The following is a 26,405-nucleotide window of genomic DNA, read 5'->3' as shown; positions in this document are numbered from 1 at the left end:
CATATTAACTTTTCACATATCTTCCTTCTCTTCTAAAAACGTAGTCCACCAGAAATCTTGTGAGAATTGGAATTGTTCAGCCAGAAAAAGAGAAGGTTTCAGGGTGATCTAACTGTGGCCTTGTAGTATCTGAAGGGGGCCTACAAAAACACTCTGAGAGCTTCAAACACACACACACAGAGTATTGTATTCTGAAGCAAAAAATGCAGTAGCTCCTAATACAGAAAACATCTGGGACACTAACATCTGGACAGCTGGTTTGGAAAAAAAAAAAAAAGGCTTTTTTTCAAAGACACAACTTGGAATTAAATACAAAATCCAGGGTTTTGTCAAACAAAAGGACCCGCAGGCCTTATACTGAAATTAGACAAACTGAAAAAATATGCAATTCCATCTGAGGATTATTTTTATTGACTCACGTAATCTAACTCTTTTACAATTCTGTATATCTAAAGAGGACAGCCCTTCTCAGCAAAGTTAGCAACATGATACAATTCTCCTATATTTTCTAGTACTACCAACAGCTATTGCCATCAATAGTATATGTGTATACTATGACCTATCAGAGAAGTTCAGAAGGCAAGATGGTTTTAAAAGTTCAGTCCAACCCTGCAAGAACTTGTCTGCTTCTTAAATAAGCATATGCAATCCATTACGGATGCAAAGCTCAAGATTATCATGGTAAAATCAAGAACTTGGATTTCAGCACTTCTCCCCAGAAGGATTCATGAAGTTGTAAATGCAGAAGTTGTAAAGGCATCAATATTAATGATTTACCCTCTGCCAATCCAGACTGCTAGAAATAACTTCAGCTCACACAGAGCTCAGTGGGGGAGGAAACCATCTTTAAGATGGATGAGTACATACTGGAAGAACCCATCATAGAAGACTGTGTGTACAAGAACTGCTTTTCAAACAGGCACTCTAAGGTGGTGTGGAATTAGTGAAATGTGCTAACAACAAAATGTAGCAAATCTGGATGTTTGATTTTGGTTTGGGTTGGGTTTTTTTCTGTTGTTGTGGTCTTTGCTGTTGCTGCTTTTTAAACCAAAATAGATTTTATTAGTCCTCCCACATCAGACCAATACAATTCACTCTAATAGCCTCTTTATCACAGCCACTGGTCATATCAGAAAGCATAAAGTATAATATCCGGAAAATATGTAATCTAAAATGTATACAAGAAACAAAACATTTCTAAACCTGAATGCCATTTTTTTTAATTTCAGTGTTGGATAGTGGTTCTTATACTCTAACTTTATACAAGAAATTTTATTAATGACTCAGAGATGAAAAAAAACAAAACCCAAGCAAAAAAGAAGTAAAAAAAAAAAACAAAACAACAGAAACAGAAGCTTCTGAATAGGTTAAATCCTAGCAAGAAAGTTGAAACAAAAGGAGACAGCACTTGCAAGTCCTCATGTTTGTCAAATGACTAAAACTGACAGTGATGAAACAAATTCTACTGAGCCACTGAAAGACATTTCAAGAAGTTCACATATTTTTGACAGTGTTGCACTGTTGGGGGCATGCCAAGTACATGGAGAAAATTACTTCCTTTTTAAAATACACCTAGTAAAGGTACTGTATTCATAGGATTTAATGAGGGATTTTTGAATCTTAAAACCTGAATCTGCTCTTTAACTAATAATGTTTACATAGTAACATCATACAGAAATTTTACAATTAGCATGGAATTTTACACATTCAATACCTCTCCCAGGTGTAAAAGATTTTGCAGAGAAGCTCACTTTTCTTCACTACAGAAAAAGACCCAAAACTTGTAAAGTCAGGATTTTTCTCCTCCTACTGTTTATTTCTACCATCAAATTAACCAGATATCATTAGCTGCACAACCCTCTTCCAAGGGATGGAAAAAGCTCTCAGCTGTTCACATCACCTTTTTCCTTCCTTTAGAACAACTAAACACCTGAGGCCGAGCTAGTGGGAAAATTACAAGTGCCCACAATAAGTCATGACAAAAAGAGGATAAGAAAGAAAACTATATTTCCAGGAATCGTCGTATCTGTTCTGTGCCTTTGAGAAAGAAAAGGCAACACTGAGAATCTGCATATCTCCTATGGTTTATCAGTAGCCTTACTGTCAGACGGTATTAAAACATATATTATGTAAGTACACTAATGGGGATAAGAGGGTTGCTTAACCTCCCAAGACAATTATATCTAATCTAGTTTCTTGGAAATATACTACCACAGACCAATTAGAGTAGGTTCTCACTGGTTTCTCTGCTTATAAAATCCCTTCAATATACAATTTACATTCTTAACTACTTCTTCAACAAAGAAGCAAATGTATTTCAGAGTAACCTCAAAATTAAGAACTTAGTGTCCTTTTTGAGCATATTAATCCTAAATTATTCACTCTGTTCAGACTTTCTGGTTGTTAAATTCTAGCAAACACAAAGAGGAGTATATCTTGAGCACTGTTAGGCTTAGAGAACTTGTTTGCTGAATTGAGTTCATTACATTCTAATAAGGGAAAGAAAACACAAATAAAAGTCATGCCTTTACATAATACAATGAAGCATCTCCAAATAACTATGGTTATGAAAAAAACTTCAGATTTTTAAAGGAATTTAGTATCTAAATGTCTGTCACAGCACTTAAGGGTATTTTGGCACCAAAATATTTGTCTCATCTAAGCTTAACTCTCATCAGTTCCTGAAAATTAGGCACAGTAAGTCACATTCAAATTATACCCTTGCATCTTCACTACTGCAGGTCATATTTACTCCTCTTATTTCTGTGTTATTATATTACCTTAACTCAGGTCTAGATTTTGAGATCAAATCCTGAATTTAAGGTTGCAAAATAACTGTCACAACCATGGCACAAACTTCAAACTTTTTAAGTCTGGACTTTGGTGTTCCTGCTAAGGCTACAGAAGCTGCATTCTGCGTTAGCTGTGCAAGCATTTTTCTGCTCTGTTACTTCATTCCATGTTGACTCCATGTTCACACCATCATAAACAGCCAGGGATCCATTCACTTCGTTTTGAGCAGAAAAAAAGAGCTGCTTTCATGCCTACATTAGAAACAACAATGAATAATGAGTATGGTCCCATGAAGGATGGGACATGGGTAAAAGTGTACTTCCTAAGAGGGTATGTTCAAGGCACAATAACAAAGCTGTTAGCAAAAATCTGTTATACTTGCTATATTTAATGTAACAGTAAGATACCAATTGCTACATTTTAATTAGGATTTACTGAAGATGGGATATTAATGAGAAAAGAAATTACTCTGCATTATAATTACTAATTCAAAATGAAAACTAACTAAACAAACAATGACAACAGAAAAAAAAAATCAAGAAATGTTTTTCCTTTATTTCTACTGATTTCTTACCCTGATACTTCACGGATTACTGAAGATTCATTTCATCTGCTTCAATAAAACCATGTTGTTAATCAACAGGGGAACGAAGGCATTCTTGCTGCCATCGATTCCCAAAGATGTTGATCAATACACTTACTCCTTTATGTGTAGGGGAAAGAAAGGAGTCTTGTAAACTGTTTGAAGATTCACTACTTTTCAAAAAAGCTAATTATGATTCACCTTTTTAACAGTTATTTTGTAACAGGACTTCAACCTTTTGTGAAGAAACATTCTTGAACTTGACATCATTACTTTTCTCAGCCAAAACCCATTCTTTTAACAAACAGTGAACTTTTATGTTTTTAATCCTTTTAATTAGAACAGTAAGTAGCTAACTGGATGATTTAGTAGTAACATGAATTATATCCTGACGCATAAGACCATTTGGATTTTAAATAGAAAATAAAAATCCTTATAAAGAAATGGTACAAGCAACAAATTCACTAAGACTAAGCCTATGCTTAGTATAAATGCTCTGTATTGTCTTCATATAAATACACATTCACATGTAGGAAGAAATAACAGATCTTATTAAAATGAAGATAAATAAAATTGTGTGGCCTGCAGTAATGGATTCACTTTCCCCAAATTGCTTTTTTTACTGTTGTTGCACCACTTTTTTCCTCATTCTTCATTAATTTCTTCTATGTTTCTGAGCAAGAACTGTTTATCTTTGTGTCATTGTAGTTACATACAGTAAATATGAAAAAGAGAACACAGTGAAAATATTTGTAGGATCAACATTATCATAATTGTGATTGGATATATGGAAAATTTAAGAAACTATACTCTTTGTGTAGAGGGCTAAGATGAGCAGAAAGTTTATTACTATCTGCTTTAAAGCCTACTAGAGAACTATCAGTTTCATATTTAACAAATAATATTAGAAGGCACTCAAAACTACCAAAACTTTCTTCTGTCTTTGTTTATTGCAATTCTGATTTATGGTAAGAAACTGCTGTAAGGATTACAGTATTACATGCCTAGTGCAAGACAATAAAACCTGATAAGCCTCTCAAATGTGTTTGCAGTTTATTAGGGCTGCAAATTTTGCTGATTTACCCATCCAACTATAGTTTTATTGTTCACTCTTAAATAGCATCATAGTCTTTTGCATTTTGGAAGAACGAGATGTTTAAAGTTTTAGCATAGCAAACTGTGGAGAGCAAGATAGGAGTTTTACAACTAGTGATACTGAAACAAATTTAAAATTCATACAGTATTTCCAAATGACTGTAAGCTTTTGTGTAAAATAACAGGGTGTCTGTTGAAGCAAAAACGTAACCTGCACTCCCTGCAATGATCTGCATACTTTGAATTTTAATAGGCTTGGTTTACAACATCTTCATCTGATTTTACTACGGAAAAAAAAAATAAAAATGTATATCATGCCACATGTTTGCTGGCTTCTAGCCTTCTGTACAGACTTTCTCAGCAGGAAAAAGGAGACACAGGACAGGGGAATCAGATACCATTTATGTTAGTCAATATCTTTCATGTCTCATAGATGATGAAAATTTGAATTACTAACCCTCAAAATTCAATGAATCTAACATTCTTGTGTCATTGGTCAGATAAATTCTTAAACTGCTATTCTGTGCTAGAAACTAGCATTAAATTGCATCATTAGATAAAATGGAAAATGAAGGGCCTCCCTGTAGAAACAAAAACTCTGAAAAGTTGGGTACAAAAATCATGTCAAACAAGAGATCTATATCAGGGGACGTATGCAAATAATATCAATCCATTAACTGACTGCAGGTGGATGAGTGTCACTTTATTAACCAGCAATATATACTTCACACAGTAAATATCACCATTCTGACTTAACAGTACTACAAAACTGTCTGTACCATCTGAACAGCCAATACACTGAAATTAAACCAGGCACTGAAGAGAGGAACTTTTAAGAAAAGATCAAGTTTTGGTATGTGACCTACTACGATTAAATGGAAGGAAAGTAAAGGGATAGCACATAAAATACTCAACAGATTAAACAAAGAGACAGATAATCTCAGAAGTTGCAGAAATGATAATGCAGAAAAAAAAGTAAAGAAAATACACTTTGAGCTGTTTGCTATCTAAATTCCTCTCCCTTATTTAGGAAACTTCAAATCAAGAGAAAAATCATAACGTTATAATTCATTTCAGAATTAAATTTTTTAATGAAACTAAAAACAAATTAAAAATGAAGTCATACTTTGAGTGTATTCTCAAGGTATTATGAAAATTGTTTTTTTTAATAAATACTGTCAGAAAGAGAAAGTAGTAACTTATCATTTTTTAGATTTTTTTATTGTTGTTTTAGCAGATTTACTTAGCAAATACTATTAACAAATGTTAAGCAAAGACTAGGAACTCCAAGTATGTTTTTATTTTAAATCTTTAACACAATCAAAGGAAGCAATTTTTCCAGCTTTATTCAGGGACATACCTGTATCATCTCTTCTGAATATTTTTCACTGAGAGACAGCACAGAGCACTTGGGCCAAACAGTTAAAGCCCAGCAAAACTGTTACCAACAAAAAACACCTTCATAATGAAAAGTGTTGAGCAACACGAACTATGAATATTGCCAATTTGTTATCTTAGCAAGCTTCTTAAAAAAATATATGCACATACACGCACGTATATGTGTGTGTCATGGGGCAAAGCTTACTTGAAGGCATCACTCAGATAAAACAAGGTCTGAACCATAGGTATGCCCACCAGTTAGATGACAATTTGAAAACCAAATATAATTGTGACTGATAACACATGTAAATGGCATAGGGAAGGCTGACCCAAATCCCTGCCAAATGAGAAGGTCTATCCTATTCCATAGGTTAGCTATGCAAGGAAAAGAAAATAAAGCAGTCATACGACTTTATGTCCTTGTAACATATTCAAGGTAAGAGGCCAGAAAGTCACAGTAACTCAGGTAACAACCACTAATTGCCTTCAGATTCATGGGGATTAGCTGGGGGCTATCCAGCAACAAAGCAATTGGCAGTTTAACCTGACCACCCAAGTCAGAAAGCAACAAAAAGTGAAGAAGGGTGCCTCTCAGTGACAAACCATCTACGGGTGCCAAAAACATGTAGAAGGCTGAGTCTGATGTGAAACAGCTGGCTACTCAAAAAAGCCAGCTGCAAGCCAGGACTCAGCATACAGACCCTTTGGAGCAACTGCCCCTGTTGCAGCCTACGGTGCTACTCAACTGGGTCAGAGGAGCAGGAGCCTTGATCAGTGTTTGTGTGTCCTTACAGTATGTGCAAGTTTCATAGAAAAGAAATCTTAAAACAGAAATTGCTGTCCACCCACTTTACCATTTTGTTTAGTGATTTATTTTATATTCTGTTACTAAATGGTTTTATGCCATATTGTTCTCCTGTTCTTGCAGGTACAACACCCTGAATTCCCCTGTGAAAATACATATTTTTCCCCTTAAGAAGGTCCTATATTATGTGCAGAACTTTCTCATATTAAATCCACATTAATATCTCTAAGAAATAACAACTGAAATTTGCATTTGAGGGACCTCAAAATGCAAAAATACATTTCTTGAAAAATCATTTAAATTAAATACATTATGCCAACACCACATTTTAACTATCTCACTGAGAGGTGGGAACCACTGGACCGTCAAATATTACAATCAAGAATCCCTAGCATCCTCTCTCTGTTTCAAGTCTATAAATTTCTTATTTTAAGTTGTGCAGTTTAAAACATATCTGACACTGATTAAGTGGTACTTAGTATTAACTGAGAATTCTGCAAATGCTGCCTGCTGTAATACAACTCTGCATTTAACAGCTATGTATTATTTCACAGGTATCATACATACTTCTTCGTCCCTGAATCTCTTACTCCAAATCTGAAAGCTAAGAACATACTGGGTATCATGAAGCTTCATTTTTAAATGTCATAAGGGAAGAGAGGTACAGCCTTTATGCAGTCATGAAGAATGAATAAAGAGAATGTGGGAAGAATAATTATTTGATGTTTAGAAATATTTGAAAACAATTTCCCATTCATCAATTCCACATACCCTAGGTAAACATGATACAGATATTTTAAATGTTTGATCATGAACTTCAATATTTATTATTTAATGAGCTATTGCTTCATTTTTACACATAATTTCAATCTTTCTTCAAGAAAGTTTCCTATTAAAACAAACAAAAAACCCAAAAAATTAAATGTAATTGCAGAAATATGTTCAGATGCAGGTGACACTGGGAAAAAGTAATTATGTCAGAAAATTACTATACTCTCTGACCTATGCCAGAGACTTCTGCACACAGAAGTCAGACTCTGGAGACTTGCAGGCATATGCACATACACACACTTCACTCATCTGGTGTCTTCAAGTTGCAGATTCTTGCTCTCCAAGTCATGAAAGTTGTACAAACTCACAGTAATAATAGGATCAGTATGGCCACCTTTGCCAAGGGGTACCTTCTCCTCACTGCTCAGTTCTGCAGTGTGGGGATTTTTTTGATAGGTATTTCCTTTAAACCTTTTGTTCTTACACAGAAAAAAAACCCGTGCAAATTTACAGTTGGCATTTCTGCTGCACGCTTCTTTATGGCCCATGCATTTATCTCTTTTTGTGTAAGATAAATTTTATGGAGCATCTACTCAGTGTGCAAAGTGTTCAGAATTGATTTTCACAGTGACCCACTCTCCTGTTTTTATATTCATAATTTTACATCATGACAAATAATTGCTATTCAGACATAAATTTTCAGTGCAGAATGAAGGCCAGCGTTTTGTAATGTGGTTTTTTGTGGCCCTAACATTAAACCAAATGCAATTGACTTTATGAGGACAGCAGGTAAAAGTTCCCTGTTGATTAGGGCATAAAATTTTTACTCTGAAATGCCATCCTTCTTCCATTTTTTCCAAAGCCAGTGTTTTAACACCAAAAAGAAGTAAATTTGGGCATTTTTTTGCCCAAAGTTCAAATTTTTCAAAACTTGATTGTCACTCACAAGTAAGTACTGTTTATACAGACCAATGATCACCTTGGAGGTTCTTTCAGCCTATATCCGATAGTCTCAATTTGTTGAAATTTTAGAGAAATTTTATCACAGGTAGTGGCATGAGGCATAAAAAAGAAAGAAAAAGCCCTTTGGGATTACCATGAAAAACAAGACCCTACAAATTGCTGAAAGAGACAGAAAAACAATCCATACAAAAAAGACCCCTGGTACAGAACAGAATTAACATTCTTTATAGAACTAATTTTACAACCAAAACGGCTCCTACATACAGTACTCAATAACCAGAAATAATCAAGCCCATTAGATGAAAGAAAGATAACCAATGATGTAAAACAGCCAAAGTCCATCATGTGAAAAAAAACCAAACCAAACCAAACCAAAACAAAACAAAAATAACCAAATAAAAAACACACACACAAAAATCCAAACACAAACAAAAAAACCCCCACAACACACCTTTCTAACTTTAGATAGAAAAATAAGTCAAAAGATTACCCTAAGAAACATGGGAGACTTGGTACCTAAAGAACAAAAACCAAAGTAGTACACAAGCTTGTGCTTCATATCCAAACACCTTCCTGGACAGAAAGAAGATCTCAGCGTATCTTCAGCTAAGATTTATTTAGTTGAAATACCAGCCAGGCCTTTGATTTAGCAAGGAAAAAGATGCCTGATGCCTCAGAAATTTCTTAAATCTCCTTGTCTGAAAGCATCTAGCATCTCATTGAAGCACTCAGCACACAGTGAGATCAGTTCTCATAGAAAACCAGCAAAACTCAGTGTTTTGTTGCTTCACGAAACAACAAAATTCAAGATTAGGGATTTGCATACCTTTTAAATATATTTTCATATTTTTATTCATATACCTTTTACCATGAATGCCAAGTGAATGCTCACGATTGTTCCCTACCAGGATTTGTATTTACATGTTCCTCTTATATCTTTTCCTAATAAAATGGTTAAAACATAAAAAGCATCTGCTAAGAGGCAAATGTTTATTGCAACACTCTTCTAGATTGCACAAAGTTTCTACGTTGCACTTAGATGAGCTTAGACAAAATAAGGGTCCCACATGACACAACCTCTTTTCAGAATTAGTCTTCTGCACGTAATAAGTTGCAATTTTTTAACTTTCTTAATAAATAAACATGTTAAGATTTTTTAAAAAAAGCCTTTGTTTAAAAAAAAGACTAATTACTCAGACAATATATTGAACATAGCTCCAGCAGTCAATCTAGACTATAAAAGACAGCACAATTAACAACTAAGAATCCCCCACCACACAGAGCAATATGCAAAGCAAAAAATATAAGGATTTTTTCTTCTTCATCATGGGAAGGACAGTGAGTTTGTTTCTATAAATCATATCTGAAACAGTAGTTCAGCATTAAAAATCTTAGCAGCAATCCAGGCAGAGTTAAGACCAAAGAAATACCATTTAGTTTTTCTCTCATTAAACTGAAGCAGCATAAAATTGGGAATAGGTATTTGCACTACAAGTGTGAGAACTCAGACATGCTATTATGTCACATAATGCCACTTAAACTTATGTGACATATAATATTACATTATTATTTTGAGTGTCACCAAAATCTTGGTTATTAGTAATGTAAGGAGATATAAAACTTATTTTGCAGTCTAAGCATTTGATTTAAAGGCTAGGTATACTTTGACTAATTACTTCATAGAAGAGCTAGAACATCAGCAGGGTTTGCTTGGTTTTATTTTGAACAGAGTAATACTTCACTACTAGTAGAAGTACAGCATTTGGTTCTTAAGAGTTCCACCCTTCCGATTCTACTCAGTGCCAAACATTATTCTGCAAGAAAGTGACTGGCAAACAGAATATGCTTGTGCACACTAGGAAGTATCAATTCTTAATGTAGGGTTTCCAAGGAAAAAAACAAACAAGAAAAAAATGTCACATGGAAGAGCTCAGTTAAACTTTAGTCAGACACATTTAACCTGCATTTAACATATCTGCACATCAAGTTACCGTACAGAGATACCTGTATAAATTGGGGTAATCATTTTATCAGAAAACATTTTATGAATCAAAAATACAATCATCAGATCTTTACATTTTCCCCTAATTCAGGAAAAAATTAGGTTAACAAAATGCTGTAGGTTAATGACCTTTTTCAGAACAGACACTAAAGTGGTACCCCAAGGTGTTATAGAATAGGTCCATCACTTGTGTATGGCAGCATTGTGGACTTAACTGCAAATAGCAGCAGCAGAGTAGTTATTCCCAGTTATGTCATAATCTATTTATTTAAGCTTAGCTATTTGACAATAATGGTTACATTAGCTTCAGAGAGAAAATTGATTCTGTCATATTTCTCCTGTAACAACCAGACAGTAGCAATTCAGAAGTAGGGAGTTCTATATTAAGATCTTAATTTAACTCAAAATCTTCTGTCCAGGTTGGTTGGTGGCAGACACTGAGACTATGACACCTCTGCAAGTAAAGACTGCAATGCTCATTCTTAAGTCATGTTATTAAGCAAGAATGCCAAATTTCTCTTAGAAGCCACTGTCTTACAATTACAATTGCAGAGAAAAAGCTTGATAACACAATCTGTGAAAATATGCAAAACCCATTCTGAATGGTTTGACTCTTTTTTCAGTTTGAAATGTTTTGAAGCAGACAATTCTGAATGACAGCCTTGGAGCCCATCATTTTTTATATGGTTACTCTTTTTAATTCCTTGTACATTTGGCATTGCACTATCCTGACCAGTCTACTGAGTTTTTTGTTTTATCAGAAAGGAATACTGTGAGCCTGATTGGAAAACCAGAACCTTGAAATAATTTATGGAATATTAAACTGTCCATCCACCTGTCTGCTAAAAACACAGAAGAGCAGTAACATGATTCATGGTCACATAAATAAAGGTTGTATTATTGAAGAAAAAAATCCTCAAACACTCATACGATCAGGCACTAAAAATTTCAAGAATGACAAGTTATATCCTGGAGGTCACAAATACCAAGTGATATGTTATTTATGATTCAACAGTTCTGCATCAAATTCTACTATTATTCTTCCAACCTCTTCTAAGTTATGATTTTTAGTTCTTATGAGTTAATATTCAAAAATTATAAATGGACAATGAAACAAGTAGTCCAAATTCTCAACCACACTCAACACATGCACAAAAGATAAGTGATTAACATTTGTATTTTAAACAAAGCTTAAAATGGCAAAAAGCAAGGAACCTCCACATGAGAAGTAAGCTGATCCAAGCTGCACTGTATGCACAGAACTTTCATGATTAGGTGGAAACGGTAAAAGCTGAAGGGTTTATTGTTTCCATGGAAACTTTTTACCTACAGGATCCACCTATAGGAAACAATACAACACATCACATTCATATCCCTTAGAAAATGGGATTTCATAATGTTCTATGAAAGCAGAAGGAGCAGTGCCACACAAATTTCAGAAGAGAAAAATGAAAGCACAGAAAAATACATCTGGAATTAGAACCAAAGTCAGAGTGCTGTGAGGTGCCCATCAAATTTAAGTGGACTATAATTTAGATGGACATTGCTCTAATGACTCAAATAACGGCATTTATGGGTGATGGAGGGAGGGGAAAGAAATACAGCTGCAAAACTACCATAAAAATACGACTACTTTCATGCATTAAATGGTTACCCATGGATCCTATGAAGAAGACCATCAACGAACCAGCACTCAGTACTTTCACTGTGGCTCAGGAGGGCCAAAGCACACTACCTGCAGACAGTGGCTACAGAGGGGATTCCTCACTAATGAGTCTTGAAACAGATTTCAAGCACAGCACGCGGATAGGCTGAGCTCACAGTGGCACTGCCCTGTGCATGCTGTGACCTCTCCTCACTGGAGGAGACTGCAGCAGCATCAGAAGGTCTTAACAGGCATTCCGGTCGCTTCCCATCAGTAACAGTGTTACAGCCCTGACACAGGGCTCGGGAAACCCAATCCACATTCCCACCTGTGTCTGGTCTCTTGTATTCAGCTCAAAAGTCTGAAGTGGTCAGAAAACTGGGAGAGCAGTAAAGCTTTCACAAGAGTCATGCAATCACTGTCCTATGCAATGCCAGTACCTTTCACTCTCTCACCCAGCACTGCAGATAGTGTCCTTCCAGGCACACAGTCTACAAAGTTACCCACTCCTCTTTGGGCCATGTATGCTGCCTAAGCACAACCATTTCTAGCTGCATCCATCATGTGATATAGTATACTCAGACATCTTGGTCCCTACTCACCAGCACTGCAGGGTTCACTGTCAAAAGTGAAACACGTCTTCAGAACATATTTCACCAACAAAATGCACTATTTTCACAAGATTTGTCCAATTAACCATTTGCACTGTAATAACGAATTGCATACCACTGGAGAAGTCAAGCAATCAGAAGCATTTTATTTTTCTCTCAAAGATAGAGAGTGTCTGAAGTAAAGGGAAGGAATATAGTCAATGCAGCAATACTAACACAGTATTGCTGTCTGACCCTTACCTATACTTCATTTTGTTATTGCACCACGTACTTGACATTTACATCCCATACTGAAATGATGGTTTCTGATTTCTTGCCCAGAACTATAAGGAGCAATAAGGGGGTGAAGCGCTAGCTGTATCTTCATTCCCCACAAACCAACAAAGCCAGTGCAACAGGCTACTGCAGTAATGATACAGTACAGAATGGAAAATTCTCCCTTTAAGCATCTGCAAGTGTGATTCCTTAAGAGAAATGATGACAGCGTGGGTTTTTCTTTTATTTGGACTGCCACTATAGAACAAATCTCTCTAATAAGACAAACACTTCTTTAAAATCAATAAGACATTACTGTACTTTAAACTTTTCAGCATGATGGTGCTGTAAATACAGCTGTAATCTCAAATTTATTTAGTGAGTAAACTAAAAGGGTTTCCTTTGGATCACATGCCAATGGATGCAGACAATCATCTAATTGCTCCAAGAGACAATTTTCTTATTATTGACACTAAAATAGTCCCAACCTTCTATATTCACATAATCAATCCTATGACTACATAGCTGGGCACATTTGGCTAATAAATGAGACAAATGAAGGTATAGGCATCATGCTAATGACTGAAAAGTTTCATTCCACAACATGAATACAGTAGAATAATGTATTCTAAACAAGTAAATGCTTCTACTGTCTACACAGACTGTTCCTGCTGTGACAATTTTAAAAGATAGCACTGATGGGGAAATGAAGTCATGAGTCTTGTGTATTCAAAGCCTAGAAGAAGAGCTGAAACATCTACTAATACTTTAAAGTAGGTTGAGAACCATCCTCTATCTTCTTATTAAAGTTAAATCATCCCATCCCATAATGTGAAACAGCTGATGTTTAATAACATTAATTAATAACATAGAGCTGATGTTTCTAATAACATTAGAAAGAAAACGAAATTAAATGAAATCTGAAGCCTAATATTTTAAACTCAGAGCCATTTTAGAGTAGGAGAGGGAAAACACAAACACAAGCACAAACTTTCAATTTACTGGAACTGGGTATTCCAGAGATAAAAGGAATTATGAGAGCTCTCTTCATGAGACTTGTAGTTAAACTTCAGCAGCATCATAAGACATGCACCAGCAGACTGTAAGCATTGACTACAAACATAAAGAGGCATAAGGCTACTGAGATATGGAATCTTAAGCTTCAAATCCTTTATCAGTGAAAAGATCAATTTTAAAATCAATACTTGTATTTGATGCATAGTCAATACACAGAAACTCAAATTGGGAAAATATATCCAAAGCATGCTAAAAAAAAGCACAGCAAGTAATCTCTTATTTTCTTATGGGTAGCAATGTTTTTTATTCACAGAAATATTAAAAAGGAACAAGGACCCAAAATTATTAGAAAAAAATCTAGCCTGTATTAGGTCGCATTTGTCATTTCTCTCACTGTCATGAAATTGCTTGTCATAAGAATCACATGGTAGATCAAAATAATAAAGTTCCCAAACAGGGGCCAGAAGACTTACTGATAAAGAACCTAATTTTCTAAAGCATCTTAAAGATAACTAAGCAAGCCTCAGTCAAATTTACAGCTGTACTTTGGGAGAACTTCAACCACTGAACACAAAAGCAATATATCACCAAAAAAAAATACATAAAAACTTCACCAGGAAGCAGTGTCTTATAACTGCAGATACACTGGGATTTCCATGCAAACATAGCGTAGAAGTCCAAACCATGGTCATGTCAAGAAAAGGAAAATAACCTCCCTTTTGAGAAATACCAATCCATTGACAATAAACAGGATTAGCGATTTTTCATAAATTTCATGTGACATCAAGTCCAAAATGAGCTTTAAATTAAAAAAACTATGAAGGGAGTTCATAGTTCAATGCCAGAGTACATTAGTAATCTGATTCATATGCTAGAGCTTCCCCTCTCCATTCTCCCATCCCCATATCTCTTGTTGAATAAAAAACTATACTTCCTAAAGAGACTGTAATTATATGACTGTTTTCAAGCATTTGTCTTTGAAAACAAACATCTTTACCCTTCCTGTAGGAAAAAAATCCAACTGTATCTATTTATCTATTAAATTATACCTAATTTATACCTAAGAAACTTTGAGATTGTACGATAATCAGCCACAAAATCAAAACCATCTATCTGGCTTGAGCATAATTTCATCAGTATCCCACAATTCTAAAACTTTTATTCCTTGTATCACATGCCTTGGTATAAGTGACATTTTTACATATCAGGAGTTATTCTATTTTCACCCTTTGGTAAAGTGATCAAAGCCACTAACATTTTTAACTACACTAAATATTATGCCTCCTTATCTAAAAAAAAAAATAAAAATCAAACCAACCAACCAAAAAATAATCACAACAAAAAACCCTAATATAACCCTAAAAAAAATAACATGAAAATCATTTAATAGACATATATAAACACTATTTTCTTTGTATCACACAAGAAGTGTATGCCTTTAAAAGTATTTCAACCATCATTACATCTATTTAAAATTAAGTAAGGAACAAGTGAGATAACATAGGTAAATATAACACAATTCCCACCAAGAGCATTTAGCTACTGCTTCCTCCTTTAAAAAACATGTCAATATCCCCTAAACTATTTACAGGCTTAAAGGTAAACCTTAGCAGAAACTCTAGTCTGGTGTTTAAAAGAAATGTTAACAGCTACTCAAAAAATTGAGTTTTCAGTTTCAATTTTGACTTGAAGATCTGCTTACAAAAAAAATGCATGCTTTTCACAATAAATGAGCACACATCATTTTGAGCAACACATTTTTTCTTTCTTTACTTTTTTTTAAGGTACAAACACTACAGCAAAATCACAAAATTCAAATCTAATTTACCATACTCCCTCCATAAATGTCAAAGTATTTCCCTGGTAGCATTTAAAGCCTCCAAAATTGCAGGTCTCTTGCTTTCTTGCTGCCTTTGATATGGCAAAAACCTGAAAACACTGCTGAAGAACACACAGAGGTCCAATATTTCTTTCACAGCACAAAACTGTGCAGACTGCAGAACTCAATTTCACGTCAAAGTACAATAAATATTGGAGTGAGGATTCCTTCTTGCATCTTACTACATTGTATGAAGTTCTGTGAAGGAAACTTACAGTCCTCATCACCTCTGCCAGAACAAGGAAATATATTAAGACTACAGAAACACAGTAGGTGTAAGTAACTTATGACCAGTAACTTATGAACAAAGAATCAAAAATAAAAGTAAAGCAACAATAACAAGGCTAAGTTATTACTTGTTAATAGTAATTACAGAATATCAAATTTTGTAACATCTTTAGGATATTTGGTTTGGTTTACGGGCAACAGAATAAGACTCATCACTATAACAAGCAAGTCATATCACCATATGAATGTGTCCAAAAGCCATACTAAAAAGGCCGTTTTTTTCTTTTCTTCTAATGAAAATCTTTCAAGATAACCAAATCGAGACTGACTGATTCTGTCACTGGGGTTTTTATTCAAGTATCTTGTACTCTGAAATTATTACACTCAGATAAACAGATCTAATTTTTCCTTCTGATGGACAAAAGTTCACTGTACTAATCCTTTTAAAAACAACATGTAAATTTTCCAGTATCACACAGTGAAAACTGGTTAAGTTGAAAAGGTGTAGTGTCTATAAATTTAGTTTGGTAGCAAGGAGTATCTTCTCTCCCATATCATGACATCAATTGTTGGCTTTTACATTCTGAGTATACAACATTAAAGTTTATTTTTCCACAGTAGTCATGGCAGTTTATCCTATGACCCTTGGAAGCTCTTGGTTAGCATTATGTAGTATTTTTGCTTAACCTTCACTCACTTGCCCTGTCCAATTTTCTTACAATATGAAATTTTCTGTCTGTACTTAACACACTTGAGAATAATAATCCATGCTCATACATACGCAAGACAATGTAAACAGAGGTTACTTTATGAACATCACTGTGTATGCTCACAAGCAAACAATAAAACTATCAGCCACAGCAGGCATATCATCAACCAATGTTCTTGAGGAATCATATACATTTCTTTTTTATCACAGGGGAGAAAATCAACTAGAAATTCAACATAACTGTTTAAATACTATATATATATAAAATAGGAGTCATATATTAATATGGCCCTGGTCTCAAGGCACTGAAGTCTATGTTTTCAAAACTATAACTAGATTTGGAGTCCTGATGACAATTTGACCTGATTCGCTCTGAACAACAGTTCTATTAGTAAAGTCTTCTGAAAACAGACACCCAAGTGTTTTTCTTTGTCACAGAAACATAATTCTACACTTCACTATAAAGTGATGATATTTCTCAAATATTGAAGAAAGATGAATTAAGTACTGAATAAAAAAAAAAACAACAAAGCCCACATCATGTTGTGAATGCACTCTATACTCTATACTTCATTTCTGCAACGATCTTTTCCAACTAAAAGAATAAGAAAGATAGCCTGTTCACTTAAATGTTTGAGGCAAAACAAGTAGCACTAATGACTCTTAAGCTTTTCCAAAATCAGTGAAACAAACTAGCAAAAGATTATACCTGCATACTGAAATGTAGTGCACAGCTGCTGCAACAGATTATTCAACACCTAAGCATTTTCATTGCTTCATTATGGAAAAAACCTACCTCATCTTCAGACTATATTCAAAGAGGCTCTATAGTTAAATCTGATGTAAATTCCATGGTTAGCTACAACTTCTGCTAGTTACTGAGGCAAATCATTCAAAAATTGTAGGAATAGACTGCAGTAAAGTTTTTGCTCCCACAAAGGATACTGCATAGAAAGGTTGTCTGTAAAAGCTCTCTCTAGCCATTATCACACCTCTAATCCTAATATTGGTCAGATATTCTTTATGGGCACTTGTGGCTCCAAATCAGTACCACAATTAATATTCTTAATGATAGACCAATGTTTGGCAATTATCTATAAGTGTGCATAGACACACATTAAAACCTTCAGATAAAGCATGTCTATGAGCATCTAAAAATGACAGAAAAGCATTACAGAATGAGTTGCATCATTAAGAACCTCAGTTGTATATGATTAAGTCAGGTAGATTTATGTAATTCACCATGAACCTGGAAATAGTTCACTGCAGCAAGCTCTGCAATTAGGCAGAAGATGAACTCTTCATTAATTTTAATGCTGTTGTATGGACATCATATAAAATTCTTTGGCAGTAACAGAATTTGGCATACAATCCTAACAATTGTTATCCTAGCAACTGGAAGACCTTTCAGACATTTCCTTTGTTCGTGTCTTCCTGAACCTGAACCAGCTTGATGCTCTCAGCTAGAGGCCCATTTAACTACTTTATTTAGCTTCCACCTCAAAAAGCTTGTAATGGAAAGGCAGAGGAAGCAGGTACTTGCAGAAACAACAGCAGTGGATACCATGAACCCAGAAGACCCTCACCAACAGAGATACATACACTGAGTACCAGCAAGGAAGTTTCCCTTTGTGAGGACCATGCTGTGCAGGATTTGCTGAGATAAAAGACCATCTACATAAGCCTGAGCAATCTCTGTTTAGCCAATAAAAAGGCTGGTTCAATTCTCCCACACTACATCCATAAAACAAACCTGAACATCATAGTTTACATAAACTGCAGATATTATGTGAAAAACATTAGTCTCTACCACTCTACAATCTCTATCAATAACATTAGGGATTTTTACACTGTATAAATTCCAGCCATAAACCTTAAGGGATGAGCACATATTCAAGCAGTATGATTAGGCTCTGCCCAGCAGAGAGCAGTTTAGCAATGAGTACCACGTACTTGAAGTTTGGTTGCGAGTTTTTTAGGTTGGTGTTTGGTACTTCTTATATTAATTTTAGATGAGAACTTTCATGAACTTCATTATCCATACCATTTTGATAATTTCTGGTATATGACTTCCACAACATTCAAGAAGAAACTTGGTTTTCCGAGACACTGGAGTCTTGCTGAAATGATGCAAACCAGCCCTCACAGGAAAAAAAAACCCAGAAAAGTGCATGAGATGATTCTTACAATGCAGAAGCTCTGCACTTCCTCCACTCCTAAATTAACGACCACACTTATCTGACCAGAGTGAATGTTGCATGTATTCTTCAGTTAACTCCAATGATCAAATTAAAACAAGAATCTCAGAGAGCAATTTTAAGCCAAGTAACATTCTATATTTCCACTTTTCGCGCCCCAAGTCTTAATACAGTTTCCACCTGAACCTTCATCTTTAACCAGTCAAAAAAAGAATAAAAAAAAAGCAAAAGTTTTCCATTTCAGGACACAAATCTCAAAATGTTAGAAACTCTGATGCTAATGCTATCAGTAAACAACTGGAGACTACTTCTAGGGAAGGATGCTGCTTATACAGAAGTGCTCAAACAAAAAACAGAATAATCATATTCAGTGAACTTTTTATAGCCAAATGTTGGGGAAAAAAATTATCTCAAATTAAAAAAAAAACCAAGACCCAATGCTTTTCCACAAACACAGACCTGTTACAAATATCAACCATCTGTTGAACTTAACAGTTTCCTGCAAACTATGTCACACAAACACAAAGAGTCCTTTCAGGGATGCAGTTTGTCACAGTCTCTCAGACAATACTTAAAAGACATCATGTTTGTTTTCCCAATAGTTCCTTATTTTCCATACAGTGAGAGAAAAAGAAAAACATAGAGACAAGAAACATGTCTGTAAAAAGCAGATGTCTATGTTATATACATTTACTGCTACATCTACAAACAGACTACTTATGTTTTGGGATTGGAAGGGATGTCTTTTTTTTTTTTTTTGGTCTTGCACAATGCATGTTTGATCTACGTAGCAAAAGAGATTCCAACAGGTAGGTAAAAATACCACTAAAATTACACAGATTTTCTGTATTTTTTCTACTAACCACTAATACAATACAAATCTACAGTTTCTTCTTAACTGAGAGACAACAGGATATGATATTTACTGATGAAACAACACTTTTGTATGTTTATGAATCAAAGAAAGTCAGTCAAGGGATAAAAATCTAAACACTTATGCCTCTAAAAAGACTAAGTCATAGAGCTCATGCCTATGTTGCCTATGAATAACACGTGTATTAGAAAGACAAGCTTTAGAATGGTATTTTTCTTGGTTTTAAGCAGAGATAGGAATTTTACTAAAACTACTTTTTCATCCAACTTGTTATAAAGAAACTGCTACTTTACAGCTTATAGGGAACAGTGACTGTCAGTATTAGCAGGCTGCAAGCACTTAAATGAAATTGTTAGAACCCCCTAATCCAGTTTCCAACTTCCTTCATTTATTTATTTTGTTTTTAAAATAGGCTCCTTCTTTCTGTAATGCTGACATGATGCTATCACAGAATCTTGCTGCAGTGTGCTAAAGCTGCACCCATGTGTACTGTGCAACGCTCCAGCACACTGCATCCTGCTGAGCGGCCAAACCTACTGACTACCAAAGGCAGACTTGTCCTACCATAGCAAATCAAAACCTTCCTCTTACCTCGACTTCCTTGCTCTTCTCTTTGTTTGTGCCCATTGAACTTCTCCCATTGCTGGCAGTCTCCCGTGTTGGAACTACAGAAATCTGCTGGAGGGGCATTTTTACAGTGCTGCAGGTTGCCAGTACCTGTTTGGATGCCTTATATCTTCACTCCCCCCGAGAAGCCCACCTGTATAATTGTTCATATCCTTTCTTTGCCAAGCTCAGCTCTAAATAAAAAGGGGAAAATATTATTTGAGAAATGGTATAGCATATGCCAGGGTCTTCCATCAAAAGAAAAAGAAAAAAAAAAGCAAAGCAGAGAAAATTGCAAACACAAATGAGACACAGCAAACAAAGAAGTAAGGTGCAACAATCCAGAGAGTTTCACATGCTTAGAGTGATGAGTTGCTGCAAGTCTGTGTCCCTGGAGCACCCCCTCACACCACTATCCCCCAAGAGCACTGTGGGAGACAATTCAATTTCTGTGTTACCTAATAACTGTCATGGAAACCAAGGAAACCCGGGTCTCGCAGGCCTTTATTAGCAATCGCTTCCCACTAACGGCACAGGCTCCCACATTTGCAGCAGCTGCCACTTCTGCTTTTGTTTCCCATCCGATTCCACAGGAGTCCACTAAGCACCCCCAGACACTGCCTCGTGCTGACTAGGTACAGCAGCAGAAGGCTGAAAAGCTTAGTGTCCTATTTTGGAGCCAAAATCTCCTCCTTTAAAAGCACAGGATAGCTTGCTGTGTCCTTCATGCGTCTACAATAATCTGCTTAGGTCAAAGGATCTGCCTTGAAGTGAATAGCAGCGGTGAGCAAATGAGGTGTAAAAAGGAAGACAAGACTGGGAGGGATTGCAAATGTGCCTTTCTGAGGTTGATAGTAAAACGTTAACCCTTTGCTGCACTTGTCTTTTCCGGAGACATCACGAGAAGCCAGCTCAGCAGGGCAAGCCAAAGGCAGACACACACGTGCCTTTACAGTACTCACACGCGCTCTGGGAATGTCATTTATGTGAGCTTCTCCCTCCCAACAACTTCAGTTCTCTCAGTTAACAAGAAGAGGAACACCCAGAAAAACTGTTTCAGCATCTCTCCCCCCTTAAAATGCAAAATAATAGAAGAATATCCCAGGTGCTGTATTACAAAAATGGATATGAAGAAAGGAAACTCTTAACATTTATGCTTCCTTAAAAATTTTATTATTCTTGACAAGCATTAGAAATGCCAGCAAAATTGATTTTGATTAAAAATAGTAAAGAAATTATTACATCAGAAGTCAAATTCTTAGCACTGTATAAATAACACAGGAATGAAATAGAAAATAAAAAACACCCAGAGCAAACACCAACAATGTTTTAATATGTCAGTTAAAGAAAAAAACATTATCCAAGCCTTGATTTAAATAATTTCTAGCTGTACACAGTAGCACTTGGAATTCTAACAAGAAATAATAGCATTATATACAGCCTGGATTCTCTTACAAAGCCATGTGGGGAGGATTTAAAATACTGTTGATTCACTACTCCACTACTTTAGTTATTATTTCTCAGTCTGAGTTAATAGTGCTTACAAGGGACTAGCCTGAGATAAATTGGGATCTGGCTCATGCTGTCATCTCAGTTTTACATCACTGGTCTAAACTAAGGTATATTGACACACTGTAATATAAGAGTTTACCAAATGCATTAACAGAGAAACATAATCTGTAGTAGGAGTTTACAGATGCTGCAAGACATGTGTATTTCTGCACATTTTTATATTTATATATTTATAAAATATATATATATTCTATATATCCACAGTCATGGAATAGATTTACAAAAAGTAAAGTCTATTGCCATTTACACAGTCCCTTTACACATTTTTAGTTGTATTTTACATGCTTACTCCATTTTTCATCTCCTATATTTCAAAATTAGTTTGAATGTAAGTTTAAATAGGTTCCAATGTATACAGGGAGATTTTTCTGAATTTTGAATATAAATAAAGAAAAAAAGACAAGCTCCAACTCTACCCAGACAGTGATAAGTCAAAAATTTATTCCAGAAGTATTCAAAGACAAGAAATGTCATACACCAGGCAGGCAAAGTCTAACTGTAATCTTAAATTTGACTATAATGTTCCTTTTCAGTTTAACACAAAGTTTTAAAGCTACAGAAAAATTCTTTTCCTTCCTCCGAGGCACAACCAGATTAAGAATTCCTAAGCCTGGTTCTACTTTGTCATGATAATCACTCACCTCTTTGATAAAAACATTGATAGAAAAGTAGTGGGTTTGTGGTATTAAAATGGAACTTTCCTTTATATATGCTTTTGTGTCTAGTTAAGCTTAAAAAAAAAATCAACCTGCCTTTTGATACTGTGCCAATAAATCATATGAACTTGAGATTTAAATCAGAGATTTCTAGGTTAACCAGTAATCTCTTTAATCCCATCTATGTCTGTTTTAGGCAGAATAAATACCTTAAAGGGTGTGATGTGCTTAGTTGTTTTTAAAATTATGAAGTTGTGTGGCCCCTCTTTTCCCCCCAGAGTGAACCTATAACGTTAATACATATGTAACAAAAAAAAACCCTAGTCCAAAACAAGGGCTATATTCTAAGATTAAGGAGGTCCATGTTCACATTCTGCTTGACTGTTTCACTAATTACATTTCTTCACCATGTGCAGATTTTAAATTAATATGCAATTGCCTTCACTGTACATATGCTGGACATGGCTCCTCTTAGTCCGAGTGCTAAAACAAGTGGCAAAAACAACTAAGCCTCATACTGCTATATCTAGAAATATAGAGAGTACCACTACTTCATGATAACGAAGCTATTAGAAAATACGAGACGTATCCAAATGCACACTGTAAAAGTCAGTGGCAGAGGTGCAGTTGGGATCATTTTTCACTAAACTTTTCCATCTTTGGAATGGAAAACTTTTGCTTTTTCAAGTTTACTATGATAGAATTATAAAACGTAAAACTTTTGCACAGGTGTTAATACACCCATGATCTCAGAACAGCAGTACAACATCAGAGCACATCTTGAAGAAACGATGAAACTATCAATTTCAATTTACAATGTGTTTTTAGCTCCCAGAGTCCCAACATACTTCAAAGTTGGAAAAAAAGTGATTTTATATATACACACACAACCCTCTTCATTAGAAAATATATCTATTTCCACTCATTCCCCACGGTGATCAGCCTGCGGTGTTCTATTTAAAGAATGCTAATTTTGGCAGATGTACCACCCAAAGAGCCATAATTTCAGTGCCATGCCTCACCCGAAGGACTGCATGACAACTGCTCAGTGAAGTATGAAGCTGCCTTGCAAAGCAGCATGATAGGGTTTTAGTCTCAAGAAGATAACAATGATATAAGAGAATTGGTCACCTGGAGCAGGTGAAAATGACATTGTCAGAGAAGAGATCTATTGTTGGATATGCATTAGTAACTGATTTACATTTTGAAATATAATTCACAGTTCTTGAAGTAAGTAACTACAGAAGAGAGAAGTGTCACCTCTCCCTCCTCTTGCTTATGGTTTGAAACCCTACTAATCCCAACTCAGATAAGCCAAGAGATCCAACTTCGTTTTTAGTCACCCAACACACTCCCTTCAGTACATACTTTGTGAACTGTCAGATCTCCCATCCTTTAAGGCTGGGAGTTTCACAATGTAAGTCTGCTCCCTAGCAGTAGACCACCGTGTATGTTTCTGCTCTTGCCAGAAACACATGCAACCTCTTCACCTATTCCATTTCCCCATGGCTCTCTCACACTCAGGACACATGCATTCCCTGCACAAACCATCCCTGGAAGCATTTCCATAAGAATCTGACAACAAAAAGGGATAAGAATTGTAACCCTATATACACACACAATCACACAATGTTTTTAGTTTAATTTAATAAGGAGCACATTATCTTCTCACCATACCCATTTACACAAGACTACTGCATCAAACTAAACGAATCTGATCAGCTAGGGTCAATAGTTCAACCATGGTGATGCAAGTGTCAATGAGAGAATGAAAAACAGCAATACAACCCCTTTTTTAACACAATTACAAGGAAACGATGTACTAGTGTACTGCCAGTTCACTGGCAGCTTATATATAAGATCTCTGCCTTGTTGCCATCACTTACGGAATCTCAAATTTTTACAAGATTCTTTAATTGAAAAAAAACATAATAAGTTTACCTCCACAAATACCACTATCAGACAAAGGTAATTCTAATTCTTTTATGCTCACATAAAATGCTCTTTAGATAAGATGTAGTGTACCTATCATATGATATTTCAGCCAAAAGCTATCTTGAATTTAAAAAAAAAAATCATTGTGGACATAATACATTTACAAGTTGGTAGTTTGGACTCCACATTATTTGTCAAAAAGATACATTGGCTATGAATACACAATATACAAAAGGCTACAGACATATCGTCTATAGTCCTGAGATTTAGGAACAACTTTCACTGTCCTCGAAAACTAAACAGAAAAGCTACAAACACTGTATATACTATGCTCCTTTTACCATCTAACAGGGATAGTTTGTCTTATAATCACAGTTTAGATACAAAGAAGAAAGTCTGAACACTACAGCAGCTGTGGAAGTAGATGCATACTAGATAATGATCAACCAGGATGAAGGACAGTCACTTTAAATTGCAGAAGCTTCTAACACTTAAATTAAACGTGCAGCTAGCAGTAGTCTAATGCGGACCAAACAGGACTGATATAAAGCAATCCCCTGGATTTCCACAGCATCCTGAAGTTACATGACACTAGAACCAAATGAGTTTTCAGAAAAATGAAAAATTCCTTTAGATCTTCTCCCATCCTTTAAGGCTACTACAGTTCAAAGTTAGTCATGGAATTACAGCAAATATGAAAGATATCTTTAGCCAAACACAAATATCCCAAAGCAGCAGATTTCAGGTATCTTTTCCTCTGAATGGGAAAACCTGTTGTTCTCTGCCGTCTGGACAAGTGTGTCCTAAATGCTGTTCTGCACTGTGGGCTGGCTTCAAACGGAGGAGCCTCAGAAATGCAAGAGTTTTCAGCAGAACTCATATTCAAGTAAATCCTCATCAAAAGCAACATTTAAAAGTTATTTTAAAAACGTGAATAGATTTTGCAGTCTTCACAAATCAGAATGAATGGCTGTGAGATGTCATATCAGAAGTCACTCTTTAAATACTACACGGAGTTGGTACAAACTTGAATGTTGTCATCATGTTACTAGATCCTCAGGGAGGTTTTGGTGGCTTTTTCCTTTGTCTCCTTCAGCTTCACAATTGACTGAAGTGCTGAGAACTATCATGTAATGTAATACAGCATGTTACAGCAATATAAGTGTATTAAAGGTATTAAGTAATCAACTGAAAATTTCAAACTAATGTCTTTGGATATTTTTCTATGTTGCTATTCACAGGATATTGTACATTATTACACATCCTTTCATCAACAGCATTACTAAGCACAGGTCATCTTCTCCTCCATGGACAAGCTAAAACAGAAGTGAGTGCAAACATGGAAGAATCTATTTGCCACTTGCATATTCTGTGTAGATATATTGCCTAAGTAGAACAGCCTAGAACATTTTTAGAACATCAGAAAAGCCAAGTTCATGGAAGGGTACAAGTCAAAAAACAAGCTAAAAAATCAAAAACTAATATCTGAGACTGAATTAAAATATCACCAGTACCTCAAATAAAAGTTTAACCAGCCGAAACTTAGATAAAAGTGAGATAAGAAATGAAAGAATGGTGGCAAATTGGATAAAATGTTGCCCGGGCAGTTAAAACAAATTATCTCCATTATCTCCTAGATAACAGAATTAAAACCAACTGAATTTCACTGCCAAACACAGATTTTCACAGATGCCTCCAATGTAGTGTGTGCATTAAGTTTATTTAAATTAAACCAAGCATACTATTCACTTACCACACTACAGTGTCCCCATGAAATAGGGAACAAGGGAAGACTTGCAAAGTTCTACAAACTGCCAGTAACTTGAAC

At 35.4% G+C, this 26,405-nt stretch overlaps 1 protein-coding gene across 2 annotated transcripts in view; it reads right to left on the bottom strand.

Annotated features, from left to right (window-relative positions):
* MARCHF1 (membrane associated ring-CH-type finger 1) overlaps window positions 1-26,405 on the bottom strand; it is a 149,746-nt gene that overhangs the window by 106,879 nt on the left and 16,462 nt on the right. The window contains exon 1 of one of the 2 annotated variants that reach the window (XM_029963154.1): window positions 20,400-20,417. The exons of the other annotated variant lie outside the window; for it this stretch is intronic. The gene's annotated coding sequence lies outside the window, so the exon portion shown is untranslated. Of the gene's footprint in view, window positions 1-20,399; window positions 20,418-26,405 lie in introns of those variants that run through there. 2 annotated transcript variants of the gene reach the window in all.

The sequence above is a fragment of the Manacus vitellinus genome, unplaced genomic scaffold (genome assembly GCF_001715985.3).
Source record: "Manacus vitellinus isolate BGI_N305 unplaced genomic scaffold, ASM171598v3 scaffold_0_pilon, whole genome shotgun sequence".
Classification (NCBI taxonomy): domain Eukaryota; kingdom Metazoa; phylum Chordata; class Aves; order Passeriformes; family Pipridae; genus Manacus; species Manacus vitellinus.
The sequence above is the reverse complement of the archived record's forward strand: the minus strand, read 5'-3'. Positions and strand labels throughout refer to the sequence as shown.